General features: G+C 41.1%; 1 pseudogene; it reads left to right on the top strand.

Annotated features, from left to right (window-relative positions):
- Positions 1-297: 297 nt before the first annotated feature.
- On the top strand, positions 298-20,220 carry LOC118576706 (annotated as a pseudogene).
- The last annotated feature ends 9 nt before the right edge of the window (positions 20,221-20,229 follow it).

The following is a 20,229-nucleotide window of genomic DNA, read 5'->3' as shown; positions in this document are numbered from 1 at the left end:
CTTACAGATTTTGGGAGGTCACATGCTGAAGGCATTCATTACAAGGCTTAGCATATTTTAGGACCTTAATGAAGGTAACCGCTGTTTGGGTTTTATCACACCAAAGTAAAACTTTATAGATGATGGCAGCCCGTGTCTTATCAAAAGCTTTTGAGAACTTTGGAAGGATGATGGAGAAAGAGGAGAACGTCCTCTGTGTCTATTCACAGCCAATAGAAATGTAAAAATGCTCAGTCCTAAGCCATCTAAGGCTGGAGTAACACTGAGGAGAATAACTTTGTATTCTTCTTGCAGATTCTTCTAGCTTGGCAAGTGGCTATGGCCAGACCACAAATGATGGCTCCCATTTGTCTGGTGGAAAACCGCAGGAACAGCTGTCTGTGAACCAAAAGCCATCGAGATTCTGGACAGGATTTCACAGCCAGTGGTAGTCGTGGCTATTGTTGGATTGTATCGAACAGGGAAGTCTTACCTGATGAACCGCCTGGCAGGACAGAATCATGGTGAGTGGCATGCCGGGTACTAGCCAAAGGTTTGACTGTCTTTGTCACATTATCTTAATTCTTATTCCCAGTTAGAACAAAGGAAAGCGAACCTCCTGTCAGCAGCAAAGCCATCCTCTCATGCTAAGTGCATGACTCATTACTGCTCCACACTAATTGGTTCCTGCATTCTTTCCTTCCATCCCACTAAGGGAAAACTGTCTTAGAGACAGGACATTTCTGATGCCCTAAGCAATGGGATCCTGTGTGTCAGTCTCTGGTCTCATACAGCAGGCTTCCTTTCTCAATAAAATATTTCCATCAGAGAGAAAGGTCTTTGACTACTTAAGACTTTAAAAATGGGTAGGGCTGGATAGATGGTCTAGTGGTGAAGAGCACTTGCTGCTCTTAGACAGGATTTGGTTCTCAGCACCCACGTGGTGACTCAAAATTTTCCCCGAACTCCAGCTCTAGAGGATCTGATGCCGTTATTCGGCCTTTATGGGCACCAGGCATGCACACGGTGCAGGCAAAATTCTGATATTCATCAAATGAAATAAGGAAGTCTTAAAAATTTTTATTTAGAAATAAATAAATATCAAAAAACTTTGAAAAGGAGATTATAGCCTTTTATAGCTGTGCTTTTGTTTTTGCCACTTTAATAACTTTGAACACAAAAACTATTATAATAAATTTCTTTTTCTAGGTTTTTTTTTTTTTCCTTCTTGCATGTCTCTGACTCAGAAAGCATACCATTTCCCACAATTCGTGAAAAGTGCTTTCTTTTTGAGGCAATCTTGTGGGTTGGCCTGGTTCTAGCTATGTAGTCCCAGGTGGTCTCAAACTAATGGCAATTCTCCTGCCTCTGTCTCCTGCCTACAGGGATTGCAGGTGTGTACAACAGTGGCTGGCTCAAAACTCTCTCACTGCAGCTACAGGGGCAGGGGGCTCCATGGTTTCTGATTCCTGGATGTGTCTTTGTTTGCATCTGGAGCCCTGGGTGACCTCATTCTCATGTTAAATGTCCCCTCTACCTTGAAATAGAGGACTGTGAACTAAGACATTTTTGAGGAAAGATGAAGCACCGTTTTGAGTGTTGAGATTCGCAGCACTGCCAATTCTACTGTCACATCTGCTTTCCGTGGGCACTGTCCTCTGCTTTGCCTTCTCATGGCTGTGTCCAAACACCCGAGAGAAGGACTTAATGGGGAAGTGCTTCTCTCAACAGTTTCTGAGATTTCACTCCAGTCATTGGGTTCATCGATCCGGGACCATAGTGAGATCACAGAGGCAGCTGTGTGGGAGACAGGTAGCAGAGGCTGAGGAAGGGATCGGGGATGGAGTTACAACTTGCAATATCTCTCCTCTGCCTACCTTATCTTCCATCGAGGCTATCTGTGCAGGACGTTCACCTACTGACCCAAACTCCTCACCTCTTCCCGCAGGGTTCCCTCTGGGCTCCACCGTGCAGTCTCAAACCAAGGGTATCTGGATGTGGTGTGTGCCACATCCCACCAAGCCAAAGCACACCCTGGTCCTCCTGGACACCGAAGGCCTGGGGGATGTGGAAAAGGTAGGCTGAGGCTCAGGCTGTCTTGAAAATTATTATGGTCCAGCCTTAATAATCTTCTTCCCAGGGGCTCAGAGGAGAAGCTACAATTGGCGTGAATTACTTTTTTTGGGGTGGGATGGGGGAGAATCTCAGTACACTGAACTCTTTCTTCCTTCTACTTCGTTCCTCAGGGATAAAATTCTATCTACACAGCTTCTGTTCTGTTCTCATGCCTAGCTCCTTTCTTGCCTGATTTCTCTCTACTTCTATCTGCTGTCCCCTCTAAGTTCTGTCTTAATTCTCTCCTCTTAGTTCTGTCCCATCTTGGTCTTTCTCATCTCGTTATTCCCCATCTGGCTCTTCCTCATCTTCCATCTCATTCTTCTAGTTCTCCATCTAGTTCTCCAGTCAAAATCCTCCTCAGTCTCTGAGGTTTACAGTTATATACCCATACAATAGCAAGATGCCAGGCTTCAATTCTTACAGGGTCCTAAATGCAGATGAGAGTTTTCCTCAGGCAGAGACCATCAGGTTTTCTTTACAACCCAAAAAGGGAGTGGTAAGGGAGGAGGTCAACTAAGAGCTAAAATTGGTTTATGTATCAGAAAAAGGGAATTTATGTGCTCAAACTATAAATACCACTAAGGCTGTATAAGAAAGGAGGATCTGAGCTTAATTTACCTTAATTTAGGAGATCATTTGGCTTGGATGTTTGATAGGTATTTCATTGTAGGAATTGGCTAATACATATACAAAAGCTAAAATATCAGGAAGACTTCTTAAGCCGTGGCTTGACCTTTGGAAAAGTCCTTGATCTTTCCAAGTAGTAGCTTTTGAGATAATAGCTGGATTCTATTACATTTTTCCTGTAGCTTGCAGCAAGGCTGACCCTTATGACTTCTTATTATCTAACTGATTGATCTATTCGTGAAAAGATCTAATAGTTCTACAACTGAAGGACAGCAGGTGAGATGAACACTGAGCTATTTAGATTTCATACTTAAATAATGTCAGATTTTTTTTTTTTTTGTTTTCTTTTTTGTTTGTTTTTTGAGACAGGATTTCTCTGTGTAGCTTTGGAGCCTGTCCTAGAACTTGCTCTGTAGACCAGGCTAGTCTAGAATTCATAGAGATCTGCCTGCCTCTGCCTCCTGAGTGCTGGGATTAAAGGCATGCACCACCACTGCCCAGTGGTCAGATTATTATATTAGGCAAAACATGCTTTTATTTCTTGCCATTTGTGTGAATGATTTGATTCAATCCAAGAAATGTTTACTTAGCAGTTAAATTCCTAGATTCTAGGCATAGTAGTTAGATATTAGTGAACAAATAAAGATTTTCCCTTCCAAGAACCCTCCTAGTTTCACTGAGGATCCTACCTGTGTGTACTCTGATGTAGTCCAGCAAGTGGAAAGAAGCAGGATGGAGAGAGGATGAGCTGTCATGGAGCAGCCTCTGACCTCTGAACTCCAGGAAAGCTGGGATGGAAACTTTTGAGCTAGCCTTTGTTGGGTCAAGGGTACTGAGTCTTCATCTTTCTTGCCTACCCATCACTGGAGTCTGCTCTGGAAACCTTTGCCATTCAAAGTGCTGGCAAATGAGAGCTGTTACCCATCATCACTCCCACAGCTAGACAAACAAGGTCTTCCATTTTGAAAGGTGACCCAGGCACCACAGTGCTACTTCTATGAGGAACAATTAGGTGGATGGATGCTTTGATGAGAAGGTGGATGACATCATACTAGGCACAGGTAGGTGGAAGGATGCTTGATAGAATGTGGACATCATACTAGGCACAGGTAGGTGGAAGGATGCTTGATAAGAATGTGGATGACATCATATGAGGCACAGGTAGGTGAAGGATGCTTGGATGAGAAGGTGGATGATATCAGCCCATCTCTGTGGATTAAGAATGACTTCTGACTTGTCTTCTGAGATACCAAGGATACATTTTGGAAATGGGGTTAAGGAGTTAGGTTTACATTTTAAAAGATATATTTTTACTGTGTGTAGTATGTGTGTCTACCTGTGGTATATGCTTGTGAGTACAGATATTCTTGCTGTTTAGAGGCCTTGGATTCCCTGGTGCTAGAGTTACAGAAAGTGAGATGCAGTCTGATGTGGATGTTGGGAACCAAACTTCAGTCCTCTGGAAGAGCAACAAGTGTTCTTACCACTGAGCTGTCTGTCCAATCCCTTGGGTTCACTTTTTTTTTTAATGATGGAATTTATCACATTTTTTTTTTATGGTGAAACTGTCCACAGGGCATTTTAGAAGTTCTTAAGACAGCTGACTCTGTACGTTCAGTGAAGGTACATGTTTGTCCCACAATAACTAATTAAGATGAATTTGGCTTTCTTAAATAAGTGAGCTGAGTGAACTAAAAATAATTATTGTTGTATGTGAGATATTATGTGGTACATGGTATGCAACCATGTTCGTGTGCGTGTGCGTGTGCGTGTGTGTGTGCGTGTGTGTGTGTGGTGTGTGTGTGGTGTGTGTGTGTGTGTGTGTGTATGTATTCATGCTACAATTCCTTCTTCCTTCATTGGGGTCCAGACATTGAAATAAACTGTTGGGCCTGTTCAGTAAGAGACTTTCCACCCTGTGTCATCTTGCCGGCTGATTCATCCTTTATTCTTTCCCTTAGTTTAGACATATGAGAGCAGTGTCTAAATTCCCATGTTTTCCATTTCATTCCAGAGAGGCATTAGTAACACTGCATTTCTGTATTTGGATTGTGTCATTTAGCACACTTTTCTAAGGTTTGCTGTGAGCAGCAGAAATATGAGGTAGGAATTCAGCTGATTATGGCAAAAGCTATTACCTGGAAGAGTTAAGAACTCCTTCAGAGGATAAAGCCAAGTCTTAAGGAGTCTTTGTGATATTGGCTTTTGAATATTAGCTGTTTCCTGCAATGAATTTCTTGTGTGCTATTGTAGCTTTTCCATTCCTAAAACAGTATGTTTGATGGTTCATTTGTAACAGTTTCCCCTCTACAGTTAAGGTCTTTGGAGAACATTTTCCAACTGTGCTAACAGCAGTCACACAGCCATACCCCCAACTTGAGACCTTTCTGTAATTATCATCATTAGCAATATTCGCCCAGGACCTTCTCTGGACAAAAGTATCTTCTCTGAGATACTTCCCAGACTTTCTAAGAACAGACTTCAGACAGATAAGCATCCAGACTATCTTTTAGAGAAGTCTTGGTGAATGTGCTAATTATGATTAACCTTCTTTCTTGCAAGTGTTATCTCTAGACTTCCCATTAACTCAGAACAAAAAGGCTTTTACATACCAGGTATATCAAGCTGTGACACAGGTTGCTTAGTTACCTAGCTACACTTCCCCTGCCCTTCCAGAAAACGGGCAGCTGAGTTAAGCTGAGAGAGATACGGCTCCAAGAAATAAAGGCAGTGACTTATAGAATCCTAATATTTTACCTAGCCACTTCTAAGAATATAGTTTAAGTACATATATGCCCCTTTTTAGATCTATTAACTGAATTTAGCCTTTAGTTGATACTGTTCCCCATTAGTCACTTCCCTTTTGGGTGGCAAAGGATATCTGACAATTACTGCTCTTTGGGTGGATCTTATCACCTCTGTTTGAACCTGTAAGAATCCAAGCCTGTGTGACCTTGCCTTGGTCAGAGAATTGCTGCTTTGTATGGGTATATAACTGTAAGCCTCAGAGACCTGAGGGAGACTAGAAGAGAGGACTAGAAGAATGAGATGGAGGATGGGGATGAACTAGATGGGGAAGAACTAGATGGGAAAGATTTAGATGAGGAAGAACTAGATGGGAAAAAATTAGATGAGGAAGAACTTTGGGGAAGAACTAGATGGGAGAATTAAGATAGAATTTAGAAAGCACAGCAGAAAAATGTAGAGAGAAATCAGGCAAGAAAGGAGCTAATTAAGAGAGTGGAATAAAAGCTGTATCTAGAGAGAACTGATTCAGAAGAATAAGTATATTGACTAAAGAGTTTCATGGACGTAGATTCATTAAGATTAGATTCCTCAGCTGGTTGTTAGATTCTTCCACAGACTGTGGGAAAGGGTATTGAGGAGCAGGACTGCAAGAGTCTTTGTTACATACTGTTTCCAATGAGAGGCTTTCTTTCCTTTTTAAGTGCTGTCTTCGTGTCCACATTGTCTTTCCTCATTCAGTCACTGAGAAGCATTTATGACTGGTTCTGAATAATGGTGCAAGAAACATAGATGAGCCTGGCTCTTGGGGATTGTCCTCACTCCCTGGATTTGCACTGTCTGGTCTACTTTCTGTAACCAAATAACTGACAACCAACAAACAAAAAGAAAATCTGACTTAGAGGAGAAAGGGTTTGTTCTGACAGCTCCAGGGATACAGCCCATCAACACAAGCAGCAGGAACATGAGGCAGTTGGTCACATTTCATCTACAACTGTGAAGCAGAGGATCAAAGTCCTGTGTTCATTCTCTTCCTCCCTTTCCTTCGGCTTGAGACCCAGCCAATGGAGTGGTACCACTCATCTTTAGGACAGGTCTCCCAGGCAATGTAATCTAGATAACAGCTCATAGAAATGCCCAGAGATTTGTTTCCATGGTGATTTAAAAGTTCCATCAAGTCAAAATATAGGTTAAACCATTCCTTATGCATAGAAATGAGATCTCTGGATCATACAGAGCTTCTATTTTATTAATTTAGGAAACACTTTGATGCACTTCAGAGTGTTTATACAATTTATGTACTGTCCAATAGCACAAGTCATTTTTTCTCTACCTTCTTCAAACATTGTTGACTTCTGTGTTTTACTGATAGTCAGCCTAAGATGTGTGATTATACTCCATTTCAATTTTGACTTCCAGTTCCCTAAAGATCAGTGATGTTCACTATAAACCTATTAGCTACTTGTGTGTTTTTCTTTTAGAAATGCATATTTAAGTTCTTTCTCATACTCAATCTCATATTGAATTTGTCTTTCTGTTTAGTTGCATGATTTTTAATATATTTTGAATATCTCCTAGAAAACATGTAGTTTGCAAACATTGATCTCCCATTCTGTTTTGTATCTTTTCTTGGTTATTTCTTCTTCTGGCAAGGAGCTTTTAGTTGGATTCCACCCTATTTGTCTAATTTTGATTTTTATTTCCTGTACTTTTTGTGTCATAGCTAAAAATGCCATTGTCCAGATTCATGTTTAGAAACTAATTTTTCTTCTCATGGTTTTATGTTGTCTGTTCATTCCTTTTCTTTTGTAACTGAAATTCCATGAATTTTGTCCAATCTCTGATATTCCCTCCTTCAGACACTGGTAACCAGAGTTTTGCTATTTCCATTCAACTTTTGTTTGTTCAAGATTGGTATATGGGTGGAATCTTCATGGCCTTTGTCTTTCTATGCCTGGTCATTCCACTTTCCTAGATGCTTGCCATGTTCACATAGACGTTTATATCACAGGATTTCTTTTTTGTATGTCTGTATCAGAGTCCATTGCAAATGTATAGCATGTTTTCTTTGTCCAGTCACCACTCCAGCTTGAGCCCCTGCCTTGGCAGTTGAGTGCTGCCTTTGCACATGCACACTGGTGGGATTGCTATAACCATTTTCATTTCTTAGCATTTAACTCTATATCATTTTGGGCTGACTTTTGTGTATGATGTGCATAGGATCTAATTCTGCTTTTCTGCATGTGGATGCCCTGTTTCCCCAGCACTATTTCTTGAAGACACTGTCTTCCTGCTTTGTGTGTCTTTGACAGCCTTGGCAAAGATCAGTTGATAGTTAATTCATGGAATTATTTCTGAGCCTCTTACTCTGTTCCATTGGTTTATATACTTTGTTATTATCATACTTTAAGGGTACTCATTGACACAGGATAATTATATAAATTAATGGGATTCATCATGATATTCCGAGACTGACAATGTCCACGTGTGGTTATAAATTGTGAAGCCCAATAAAACCTATCTGGGGATTAGAAGACTGAGCCAGCCATTAGATTAGACATACAGGCCAGACAGCAATGGCACACACCCTTAATCCTATCATTTGAAAGACAGAGACCTGGTATCTCTGTACCTTGGTGTCTCTATATCTCAGTCCACATGAGATATGAAGTAGAAAGGTTTTCTTAGGTCAATTTTAGAACTTCTTTTTAAATTCTCTGAAGTTTTAGCAAAAAGTCGAGCTAACACATTGGGGCAGCCAAAAGGTAGCTAGAGGTTTTCTCCATTCTTGCCTGGCCCTGCCGTCCACAGCTGCTTAGTCCCAAGTAAACACACAGAGGCTTATATTATTTATAAACTGGATGGCATAGGCTCAAGCTTCTCACTAGCAAGCTCTTATCATTTAACCCATTTCTATTTATCTATGTTCTGCCACATGTTTCAAGGCTTTACCTGTGTCCCATTATATGTTGCTCATTGGGCAGCTGGCTTGTGTCTTCCTAGACTCTACCTTTCTCTTTCCTATCTCTCTTCTCTCCTGCATACCTCTAAGATGCCTTGCCATAGGCCAAAGCAGCTTATTTATTAACCAATAGGGACAATGTACATTCACAGCATATAGAAAGACATCCCTCAGCATTTCCTCTTTGAGTTCAAGGCCACATTGGGAACAGAGCCAGGCATGGTGGCATATACCTTTAATCCCAACACTTGAGATCTCATGCCTTTGCTTGGGAAGCACACACACCTTTAATCCCAGGAAGTAAGATGACAGGACACAGAAAGGTATATAGGGTGTGAGGAAACAGGAACCCACGCTCTTGAGGCTGAGGATTTGTAGAGGTAAGAACTTGTGGCAGGCTTGTTCTGTCTCTCTTACCTTTCAGCATTCATCCCAGTATCTGGCTCTGAGTTTTTTTAATCAATAAGACCTTTTAAGATTTGTGTTACACCATTGTTACCTCCTTTTCTCTTCTTGTGGTATCTGTTAACAGCACTTTGGAAAAGCTTTTTGAATAAACCATACTGCTCTGATTACTATAGCCCAGTAATTGTTTTAAATCAGGATGTTTGTGGCTGTTCTTGTTTAAGATTAATATGGTTAAAGAGTGTATTTTGTGACTTCCTGTGAATTTTAGGATTCTTCATTATAAAGAATGTCATTGGCATATTTGTAAGTACTTTGAAACCATCTGTGAAGCAATAATCATAGTTTTAAAACTAATGTTCTGTAGGACTTTGTCTGTTTCTCTTCTCGGCAGGGACCTTGTCTACTCTGAAATTGTGCAGACCTTGTCATGCTGTCATGTGAGCTCACATGTGTACCAGCACTTAAAGGCATGTGCTATTGTTTGTTCTATTGCTCTTGGCTGTTCTGACTACCATAGGAATGAAATCAGAAAGCAGTTTTAACTTGCATTTCCCTGGTGGCTGAGAATGTTGAACCTTTTTTTTAGGTGTTTCTTAGTCTTTTGTGTTTCACTGTTGGAGAGCTCTCTCTTTAGTTTTCTATCCAAATTTTAAATCAGGCTATCTGGTTTTTTGATGTTCAGTTTTGTGTTTGTTTTTGTTTTTAATTCTTTATATATTCTGAATACTGACTATCTGGCAGATGTGTAACTGTTACAGACTTTTTCCTATTCATGAGATCCCATTATTAATTGTTCTTAGAGTCTGTGGGATCTTCCTGTCAAAGTCATTTCCTGAGCAAATGACTTCAAGCTTATTCCTAATTTTTCAGAAGAGAGCTTTCAAGCTCTCTTCTAATTTTTACACCAAGGTCCTTGCTCCACTTAGAGCTCTGTTCTGTGCAGAGCGATACAGGTTCATTAAGTTTCTCAGGCCGACCTTGGATTCTTCCTCTAGGCAGAAAAAGCACTCTTGCTGCCCCTGCTTTGGCCTTCAGAATTCCTGGGATAATAAGGCCACAGGGCCAGTCCAAATAGACTCCCGAGAAGTGCTCTCCTCAGCCCTCTGCCCTCATGTGTCTTCCAGGGTGACCCTAAGAATGACTCATGGATCTTCGCCCTGGCTGTGCTTCTGAGCAGCACCTTCGTCTACAACAGCATGGGCACCATAAACCACCAGGCCCTGCAGCACCTGCAGTAATCCTTGCAGAACCTGAGCCGCCATGTTTTACTGAGTGCTCTGGAATGCATATGGAGGCACTGACCTGCCCTATCACTGTGTGGCTTTGGGTGGGGCAGAGGAGACCCGGGGAAGAAAAGTGTTTGTTGTGGTTTATTTTTAATAAGAGAATCATGAGAATGTGTGTATGAATTCACTTTTCCTTAACTGAATGCCAGTTTATGTCACAGAACTCACTGAGCTGATCAGGGCAAAGTCTTCCCCAAATCCTGATGGAATAAAGAATTCTTCAGAGTTTGTGAGTTTCTTTCCAGACTTCATCTGGACTGTTCGGGATTTCATGCTGGAGCTGAAGTTAAATGGAGAAGACATCACGGAGGACCAGTACCTGGAGAACGCACTGAAGCTGATCCCAGGTATAGGGAATGCTGGGTTGGGGGCTGGGAAGGGCTGGGATCTGCTTAGCTGCTCCCATCCTCTGTGGGGTCCTTTGGTATTTGCAGTGGGATGGAGATCTGTAGCAACGCAGATAGGTCATTGCCTGATAATGCCTGGGAATTGGTGTTTAATTTCTGTTGAGAAAAGTAGAGCCTAGAGCACAGCAAAACTACTCAAAGCCAAGTTCTTTACAGTTGTACTTAACATCTAGAGTAAAACACATCTAAACTTCTCCAAGTCCAGACATTTGTATTGCCTGTTTTTTTGTGTCTGCCTTCCTTTAAGAAATAGTTAGCTACATAATTCTTACTCACAAATTTATCATACATTCGCCCCTCTCAAATATATTTTCACATTGTTCTACATTATTCTTCTCATGGAGGAACATAGTTTTTGCATTTTTTGTTTGTTTGTTTTTAATGCTGGAGTTATGCTGTCTGCAAAACAGCTGTGTTCTAAGTAAACTGACAGACGTGTCTTTTTAGTCTATGTCTTCTTAGTATCCATCATAATTCATCACAACAGTCTATTTTTATTCATGCTACAGTGTCAGGATCGGTGATATTAATGGTCTATAAACTATTTTCATGGACATTATTATCCAGAGTGTGACGCTCATGAAGCCTTGTGAGGAATAGCAGTTTGATTTGTTCACTGCTTTCATCTCTGTCTTTGCTTTCTGAAAACATTAAAAACATAGTAGATGGGAAAGCAGCCTGTGAAACCAGTCCTCACAGTCCTGAAGTTACATCTGCAAAGAAAAGCATCCAGCCCAGGCCAACCCAAGACCAACTTCTCAGCACAGAGGAGATTTGTTGTTCCAGAGGGAGAGAGGGCAGGAAATAAGAGACAAAGACAGGAGACAGAGGATGAGGGAGAAGGGGAAGGAACGAGGGGGAGGGGGAGAGGCACTTGTTCCAGAGGACACAGGACTGCCTCTGTGCCACAAGCTGCAACAGTATGAAGTAGGATTTGAGCTGATCATGACAAGCTAATACCTGGAAGAAGCCAAAGGGCCTCCCAGATGTCAAACTGAGGCTCAAGGGTCTTGGTGATATTGGCTTTTGATCATTAGCTGTTTCCTGCTATGAATTTCTCATGTACTACTGTAGCTCTTGTATCATTTATTGGGCACTATTTCCCCTCTACTAAAAGAATACTTAGATAACCTTTTGTGTAGTAATGCAGCCAGGATCACTAATTTCAGACCTTTCTGTAATTATCATCATTAGCAGCATCTGGCCAGGACCATCCCCAGACAGATGAAAGTATCTTATCAGAGATACCTCTGTACTCTCTAAGAACAGACTTAAGCATCCAGACTATCTTTTTGAGAAGGCCTGGTGGATGTGCTAATTAAGCTTAACTTTCTCCTTTCCAAGGTCTTATCTCTGGTTTTAGATCCCCCCCCTTAACAATTAACTCAGAACTAAAGGGTTCCTACTTACAGGTACTTCTACCCATAGTGAAACTTGCCTAGCCAAGTTGCCTAGTGATGAAGCACACTTCTCCTGTCTTGCCAGAAACTGCGGGAGCAGAGATAGCTTGGAGAGATAAAGGCCAAAGGGATAAATTGTTAATTGCTCTAAGGTCTGTTACCATTCTCCATTTACCAGATTTCTTTTATAATATAGATGGCCGGTGACCACTCAATATAATAATACCTTCTAATATTTCTCTCAGAAATGTGCTAGTTTATGATTTATTTCTGAGGTTGGAGGGATGTTAATCTGAGTATTCCATTGTTGTAACAGGTCCCAAACCCACAGGTTCATAGCTATGTTAGCCCACATATGGTTTTAATTTTCCTCTCTGTCCTTCTGGGCCTATACATTTGAGCCATCTTGCACTCTGTTTCACTTGAGATAATGTTCCAATTCCTAACAGTTGAACATTTACCTCCTGAAGAGGCCAAGATGGATGCCAAAATTCTGGTGCAATTATAGTCACGTCAGCACCTGTGTCTACCAGACCAGACAACAAAACACCATTTATTTTTCTTGTTAATTTTGGTCTTTGTTCATTTATAGAAGTTTGCCAAAAATTTTTCTGTATGGTTTCTCTTGAATTTTCTGTTCTCTCTGTCTCAGTTGTTCTATTACTCTGAGTAGCCTGGTTTATTCCAATAGGCATTTGGTTATTTAACTGCTCTGAGTAGGGGTCTCCTCTATGGTTGCAGGAAATGTCTGAACTGGATTCACTGTTGGGGCCTGCCTGAGGCCCCTCTGGGAGCCTCCCGAAGACTGAGGCAAAGTATTACCTTGTCTGACCCTTGTTGATCTACATTCGTTGGTCCAATGTCTTCCCTTACCACACCTTCTACATACTCCAGAAGGAAGGGGCATTCTGTTGCCATTGTTCCTTGAAGAAACATTGCTTCTATAAGTGACCTGTTTACAGTCCCTTTTCAAATGTCCTTGTCTTCCATGTCCAAAACATCTGACATTCCTCAAACCTCTTGAAATTGTTTCTCCTACCCACATATTATCATGATCCTGAGCCTCACCATTAACCGTCTCTCTAATTCAATCTTCCAAGGGTGTAGATCTTGCCTTTAATGGCCTGATTATTCTCTTGTATGCTGCATTTGTGTTCTCAAAATCCAAAATTCAATTATTATCTGGCTAGCTTCTGAATTTGGGACCATTCTCTTTACTGCTGAAGTCAGTCTTTGTGAGAAATCTGTGAAAGATTCTTTTGGGCCCTGTATAACCTTTGTGAATGACTCAGTTTTCTTTCCTGGTTCCTCAACTTTGTCCCATGCATTCAAGGCTTCCATTGGACATAGAATTAGATTTGGATATCATTTGCTATGTTTTTAGCTTCCTCTTTGAACCACATTTGCCACTGGAGCTGTTGTCCAGGTTCCAGAACAGCCTGTGCCAGCTCCTACCAGTCCTGTGGTATAATCCTATTATAAGTTGACCAGGAGTTTAACATTTGCCTTACATATGGGGAATGCATGCCATAAGATACTATTGCCTCCTTAAACCTTCGTAAGTCTAACATTTCAACTGGAGTCTAAATATTTTGTGTATTCACTTGACCAGGTAGCTGGTTTATGGTTACCGGATAAATTAAGGGTTATTGTGTGAAAACAGGCTTTCTTTCTGTAACCTTATAATCCAATCCTGAAACAATTTCACTGTTAATTTCTTCTGTCTGAATCTGAATTTCTCTATAATTCATTTTAACAGGTTTAACAAGTTTTTCTAAAATTTTTATCCTGGCACTTAAATTGATTATCTTTTTAAATTGTAAAATAAGGATAAGAAGAAGAATAATGTACATAGTTCGATCAAGATTAATCTTCTCATATAGTTGTTCCATTGTCAGACTGCCTAAATTTCAAACAAAGCCCAATTTTCTTCCAATGTACACCTAAAACCCATTTTTTTTAAATGTGGAAAAAAATCTCTTTTAAATAGTTTTCCTTTAAAATATCTGATATAATTGACTTACTAATTCTGCATAGAACAGAAAAATCTGAGGGAATTTCAACACAACTACCTAGCATCCAAGGTGGGAATCCAGAGAGAGAGAGAGGGAGAGCAAGAAAGCAAGGAAGCGTGGCCACGTTCTGGCTAAAAGCTTGTATCCAACCACGTGTTCCCACTTGAGCTGAGTTGAGCCTGGCTTCCTTAAGCTGCGACCAACCACGTGCGCTGGCGTTTCAGCCAAAAGCAGCCTATCTGCAGTTGCGTGTAGCTACTGCAGTTACTGGTAGCTCCTGCAGGCCTGAGTTGTTCATAGCCCTGGCTTATTAAGCAAGTAACTCCAGCTACAGCAGTAACTGCTTGTAGCTAAGGTCAGTTGGGCCTGAGTCCTAAGCTAAGCTTGGCCCTGGTTAGGCCCGAGCTAGGGAGCCGGGCCCACTGCTAAGGCAAGCAGTTTTTAATGAATTTCTTGCCATGTTGGGCACCAAATGTAGATGTAACCATCTTGTTAAATAAGAAATGCAGAGACAAATACAGAGTTTATAGCCAAGAGGTCAGAGCAATAGCTGAGAGCTGAAAACCTTACCCTTCACTGCTGTTGCTGTCCTTCCTCCTCACAAGAGACCTACTTCTGTGTGTCCTGTCTTTCATATAGTCTTTCTGTTCTGCTTTCTCATTGGTTGTAAACCCAGCCACATGACCTCCTCGTCACTGCCTGTTTGTACAGACCTCCAGGTCTTCTATGGTTGGTATTGAGATTAAAGGCGTGTGTTGCCATGCTGTCTGTATCCTTGAACACACAGAGATCCTGCCTGGCTCTGCCTCCCAAGTGCTGGGATTAAAGGCGTGTACCACCACCGCCCAGCTTCTGTTATGGCTACCTCTGACCCCAAGGCAACTTTATTAACATACAAATAAAATCACATTTTACAAATATAGTATCACCACAAAATGGAAGATGAGGAAGAGCCAGATGGGGAAGAACAAGATGAGGAAGAAGGAGATGGTTGAGGAGCTAGATGGGAACGAACTGGACAGATGAGAAAGACAAAGATGGGGCAGAACTAAGATGAAGGAATTAAGATAGCACATAGAGAGAATAGCAGAAATGTGCAGAGAGAATCAGGCAAGAAAGGAGCTAAGTAAGAGAGCAGAAAAGAAGCTGTGCAGAGAGAGAACTGACTTAGAAGACCAAAGTGTATGGACTAAAGAATTTTGTGTGCATAGAGTCACTTAATACCAACAAAGATTAGATTATCAGCTGGTTGTAGGTTCTTCTTGGACCCTGGGAGGGGCCTTTTGAGGGGCTGGACCTCCCAAAATCTCAATACTTCTGGATAGAGGGGAGACAGACCTGGCCCATAGACAAATGACAGTTTACAAAAGTTAAAGGGGAAACCTCATATTAGGATGAGGTGTTTAATTTTAATTGGGCATGTTAATTAGGTGAGCCAAAGGGGGCTTTTGATTGTTGGGCTTCAATACATTGATAGCTGGACCTTGGTAGTTGGTCTATCAGGAAGAAGAAATGGCCAAAATAGGGAATAGACCTTGGTGGGTAGCTTTGAGGATGTAGTCTGAAGGTCTTTAGCAAGGCAGAGGGAATGGGGGAAGGGAAAGGCTTGCCAGAGCCATGCTCACCACACTGGCTAGAATCCTTTCATTATAATCTTCTATTATTGTTTTATTTTTAAACAATATATCACAATATAGCCCCTAGCCAGCCTGGTATTCACTATGTAGCCCAGTCTAGGCTAGCCTGGAATTCAGTTTCTCCCGACTTAGCCTCCCATTTACTGGGATTAAAGGTGTATGCTACAACCCAGCTTTCCTTTCCTCTTTTTCTTTTCTCTTTTCTTTTCTTTCTTTCTTCCTTCCTTCCTTTCTTTCCTTCCTTCCTTTTTTCTATCTTTCTTTCTTTCTTTCTTTCTTTCTTTCCTTCTTTCTTTCTTGCTTTCTTCCTTCCTTCCTTCCTTCCTTCCTTCCTTTCTTTCTTTCTTTCTTTCTTTCCTTCCTTCCTTCTTTCTTGCTTTTCCTTCCTTCCTTCCTTCTTTCCTTTGTTTTATACAAATTTGGTTTATTTGTTTGTTTGATTTACTTTTTGTTTTTTTTTGAGACAAGATCTCACAGTGTAGATTTTGCTTGCCTGGAATGCCCTATAGAGACCATGGGAGCTTCAAACTCATCAAGATCCTCTTCCATAATTTTTGATAAAAAGGTTGACAGTACTGTATGCAATTTTCAGAAAACATTTATTGTTCTACTTGAATGTTGTAACTGGAATGAGGTTGAACACATGTAGGTACTAAGTTGGTTACTCCAGTGAAGCAGATGGCACATTTATCATCTCATATTGTTAAATTTTCATGAAATGAACAGTCAAATGATTCAATAAAAATTCCTAGTGCATGAGCTGTGGGAGAAGTGGTGAATACTATATTTGTAAAATGTGATTTTATTTGGTATGTTAATAAAGTTGCCTTGGGGTCAGAGCAAGGCATAGTAGAAGCTGGGTGGTTGTGGTGCACGCCTTTAATCCCAGCACTTGGGAGGCAGAGCTAGGCGGATCTCTGTGTGTTCTAGGATACAGCCACGCATGGCGACACATGCGTTTAATACTCAATACCAACCATAGAAGACCTGGGAGGTCTGTAAGACAGGCAGTGACGAGGAACTCATTGTGGTTGGGTTTACAACCAATGAGAAAGCAGAACAGAAAGTCTATAAAAAGAAAAAACACACAGAAGTAACTCTCTTGTGGAGAGGAAAGACAGCAGAAGCAGTGAAGGGTAAGGTTTTCAGCTCTCAGCTATTGCTCTGACCTCTTGGCCTTTAACTCTGCAATTGGCTGTGTTTCTTATTTAACAAGATGGTTACATCTACAACTTGGTGCTTAAAGCATGTGTCACCCAAGTGTGAGGACTGGAGGTACAATCTCCAGAGCTTACATAAATGTAGGGTGGTGTGAAGGCTACTCCCAACCCCACAGCTCCTTAGAGTTTTCTTGAGTGAGAATAGTAGGAAAATATTAGATATAAGGATTTAGAGTGTGGAAATAAACAGAAAATACAGGATAGCCTTGAGAAGGGCCTGGAACCTATTCCAACCAGCCCTGACTGTCTCTGCCCTAGGATATTTATGGAAAATGCTAAGGGGTGGAGCGAAAACCTTTCCCACACAGCCAAGTGCAGACCATCTCAGACACTGTACTCAGGCCCATGGTCCAATCATCCTCTCTATGCAGACCTGCTGGGTAAAGCCACTAGGAACTTGAAAATGGGCTCCCCACACTGGGTGGGTATGATAGTCCACCTCCAATCCAGTGCACAGGCTAAGGACACCACAGGATAGCGCTGGAGCATGCTGGCGAGCCAGACTGGCTGTACTGGACAGTTCCAGTTTGAAATGAGAAACCCTGCCTCATTGAAAAGGTGGAGACTGGCTGAAGAGGACTCCTAGAGACAACATCTGGCTTCCCCATGCAGACACATGCATGTGTACTCTCACCCACATATGCCCAGACACAGGCAAACATGCGTACGTACACCACACATATCCACATGAGAGAAAGGGAGAAAATAGCCAATATGGCAGTTTCCTCAAGTACTGTCTGAATGTGCACATCAGATCTCTACACTTATATATCCTCCATATGTTCATAGTCCCACCTTCCCTCCCCAAGCTATGAAGAACACTTTTATTTTTTGATGTGCTTATTTGGAATTCACAAAAAACAAATTCTTTCAGCATCAAAGTAGTTTTCCTTGAGTAACCATGGCATCATTCTTGGGTACCACAGTTCCTTTATTACAAAGGAATGATTGGGCCAGAAATCACATTAAGCCTTTTGCCGTTCAGTCAACAGGACACACCACTACTTGATGCCATGTTCAGGTTGTGGATTTCAGCCATATGCTCTTCCAGTGGAGTCAAGTGTCTCCTGAAATATTTCACCAGACTTCTACCAGTACAAACTTGCTATACTTTTGACATGCAAAGAAGTGTTACATGCTTATGGTAAGAGACCCGTGAGTGCAGAATTGCTCCACATAGACAAGAGGCTCCATCATTTGCTTTCTGCTCTAAGACTATTCCCATTGCTTTCTGTTCCCCAACACTAAGGCAACAGTCCCAAGTCCAAGCATCCAATTTGCCCAGGGAGTGCAATTAGAAATTTCTTTCCAAACGGAAAGTGTTTTGTCTTTGACCGGCCAACGAATGATAAAGAATCTGTTTACGAAAAAATTGAGACTATCTCAGAAGACCAACTGGAGCCTAAGTTCCCAGGAACAAACCAAGGGCTTTTGTTTCTTACATCTTCACCTATGCAAAGATCAAGACCCTCAGAGAGGGAATTAAGGTTACTGGGAATCGTGAGTGTTTTTCCTTTTTTTAAACACACTTCTGTATAGAGCAGTATATGCTGAACTTATTAGCATGTGTATGTTTTTAAAAATTGTGCTATACAATGATAATGTGCTTGTGTCTCTACTCTGAACAATCTATATGTTTTATGATTAATTGTAGATTACAAATCCTTCTTTAAGAATGCAGACTTTCATCACTAGTATCTATTGCTATAACGTACCTATATAAAATTCAACAACTGATAATAAAGTCTCTAGTGAAAAGGTACTTTAATCGATTATAAAATCAGGTGTTTAAAGCATAAAGCTGATATATTCTATTTCATAGGAGATGTCTTGTATATTAATTAATTCTTTAGAATGACAATGTGAAATGTAATTTGGAAATTTAAATAGTGTCAACATAAATACCAGTGTTTAAACATGCAAGTCCATACTTTTAAGAAATAATATGATATATTTTCCTTGTTATGCAATCTGTTTTCCTTGTTGATATAATCTATTTTCCTTTAAAGATTTAAATGCATAATTATGTTTTCATAGATAGCTGAATTTATTAGGTGAAGATTGATATTAATTTTTAACATTGTGAACTAGAAAACCACAAAAACAAAGGGACAATACAAAAAAGAAATTGCTGGCTTGCTGAAGGATGTGTGTGTGTGTGTGTGTGTGTGTGTGTGTGTGTGTGTGCATGTGTAGCTGTGAGAGATTCAGAAATGGAGTCATAAAATCTTGGATCCCATTCACTTATAACTTCATATTTATCCCCTAAAACTCCTGGTTCGTGAAGGACTGGGGACTCTGGTGACGACCTACGTGGATGCCATCAACAGCGGAGCTGTGCCTTGTCTGGATGATGCGGTGACAACTCTGGCCCAGCGTGAGAACTCAGCTGCTGTGCAGAAGGCAGCTGACCACTACAGTGAGCAGATGGCCCAGCGACTGAGGCTCCCCACAGACACGCTCCAGGAGCTGCTGGGTGTGCACACGGCCTGTGAGAAGGAAGCCATTGCTCTCTTCCTGGAGCACTCCTTCAAGGATGAAAACCAGCAATTCCAGAACAAGCTGCTGGTAATGTTTGTGTCCTTAACTGTCATGACTCTGAGATCCCTTCAAGGCTGTAGCTCTGGTGCACTTTCATCAACCATGGGTACATGTCTCATTCAAAGATAAGCATTCTGTGTTCATAACGAATAGAGTTGTGAAAGACTGCATGTCTTCTCCCCAAACTCCAGGTGCTTTTTATCCAGAAATCTCTAATGGCTGGAATAATGAATATATAGTGTACTAAATCTCCACCCAGTTAATGTTTGTGGCTTGCGAACCTGCCCAGAACACCGATAATTCATCCCTGAAGAGCTATATTTTTTGGTTCCTATGAAACAGTTTCTCACTAGAGTCCAACTGCAGGCCACTGTTCATCTGTTGTGCCTTGTTATATCATTGTGTCATTGAAGACAGATTACAGGATGTGACACTCACAAGTAACCAGAGATTGTGGGATGCAGAACCATCCTTTTACAGAAGGTCTTGAGGGCTAGGAACTTCAAGAACATTCACTGTGGTCTTGCACAGATTTCTTAGCATCCTAATCAGGATCTATCATTTCACAGTGACTTGTCTTCTTACACTAGAATACTTTCTCCTGGGAATGGGGTTCAGTCTTCTACAAAGTTTCTTGAAATTTTATCTCTTCTATTCCTTCAACACATCAGATTTCTGTACATTTCCCTTGTAGGAATTAATAGATGAGAAGCAAAGGATTTTCCTGTTGAAGAATGAAGAAGCATCAGATAAATACTGCCAGGAAGAACTGAGTAGACTTTCAAAGGCTTTGGTGGAAAATATTTCAAAGTTTTCTGTTCCTGGAGGACACAGGCTCTACTGGGGATGAGGGAAAAGATTGAACATGACTATTGGCAGGTGCC

The sequence above is a fragment of the Onychomys torridus genome, unplaced genomic scaffold (assembly GCF_903995425.1).
Source record: "Onychomys torridus unplaced genomic scaffold, mOncTor1.1, whole genome shotgun sequence".
Taxonomy (NCBI): Eukaryota; Metazoa; Chordata; class Mammalia; order Rodentia; family Cricetidae; genus Onychomys; species Onychomys torridus.
This window is presented reverse-complemented; position numbering and strand designations above follow the sequence as displayed.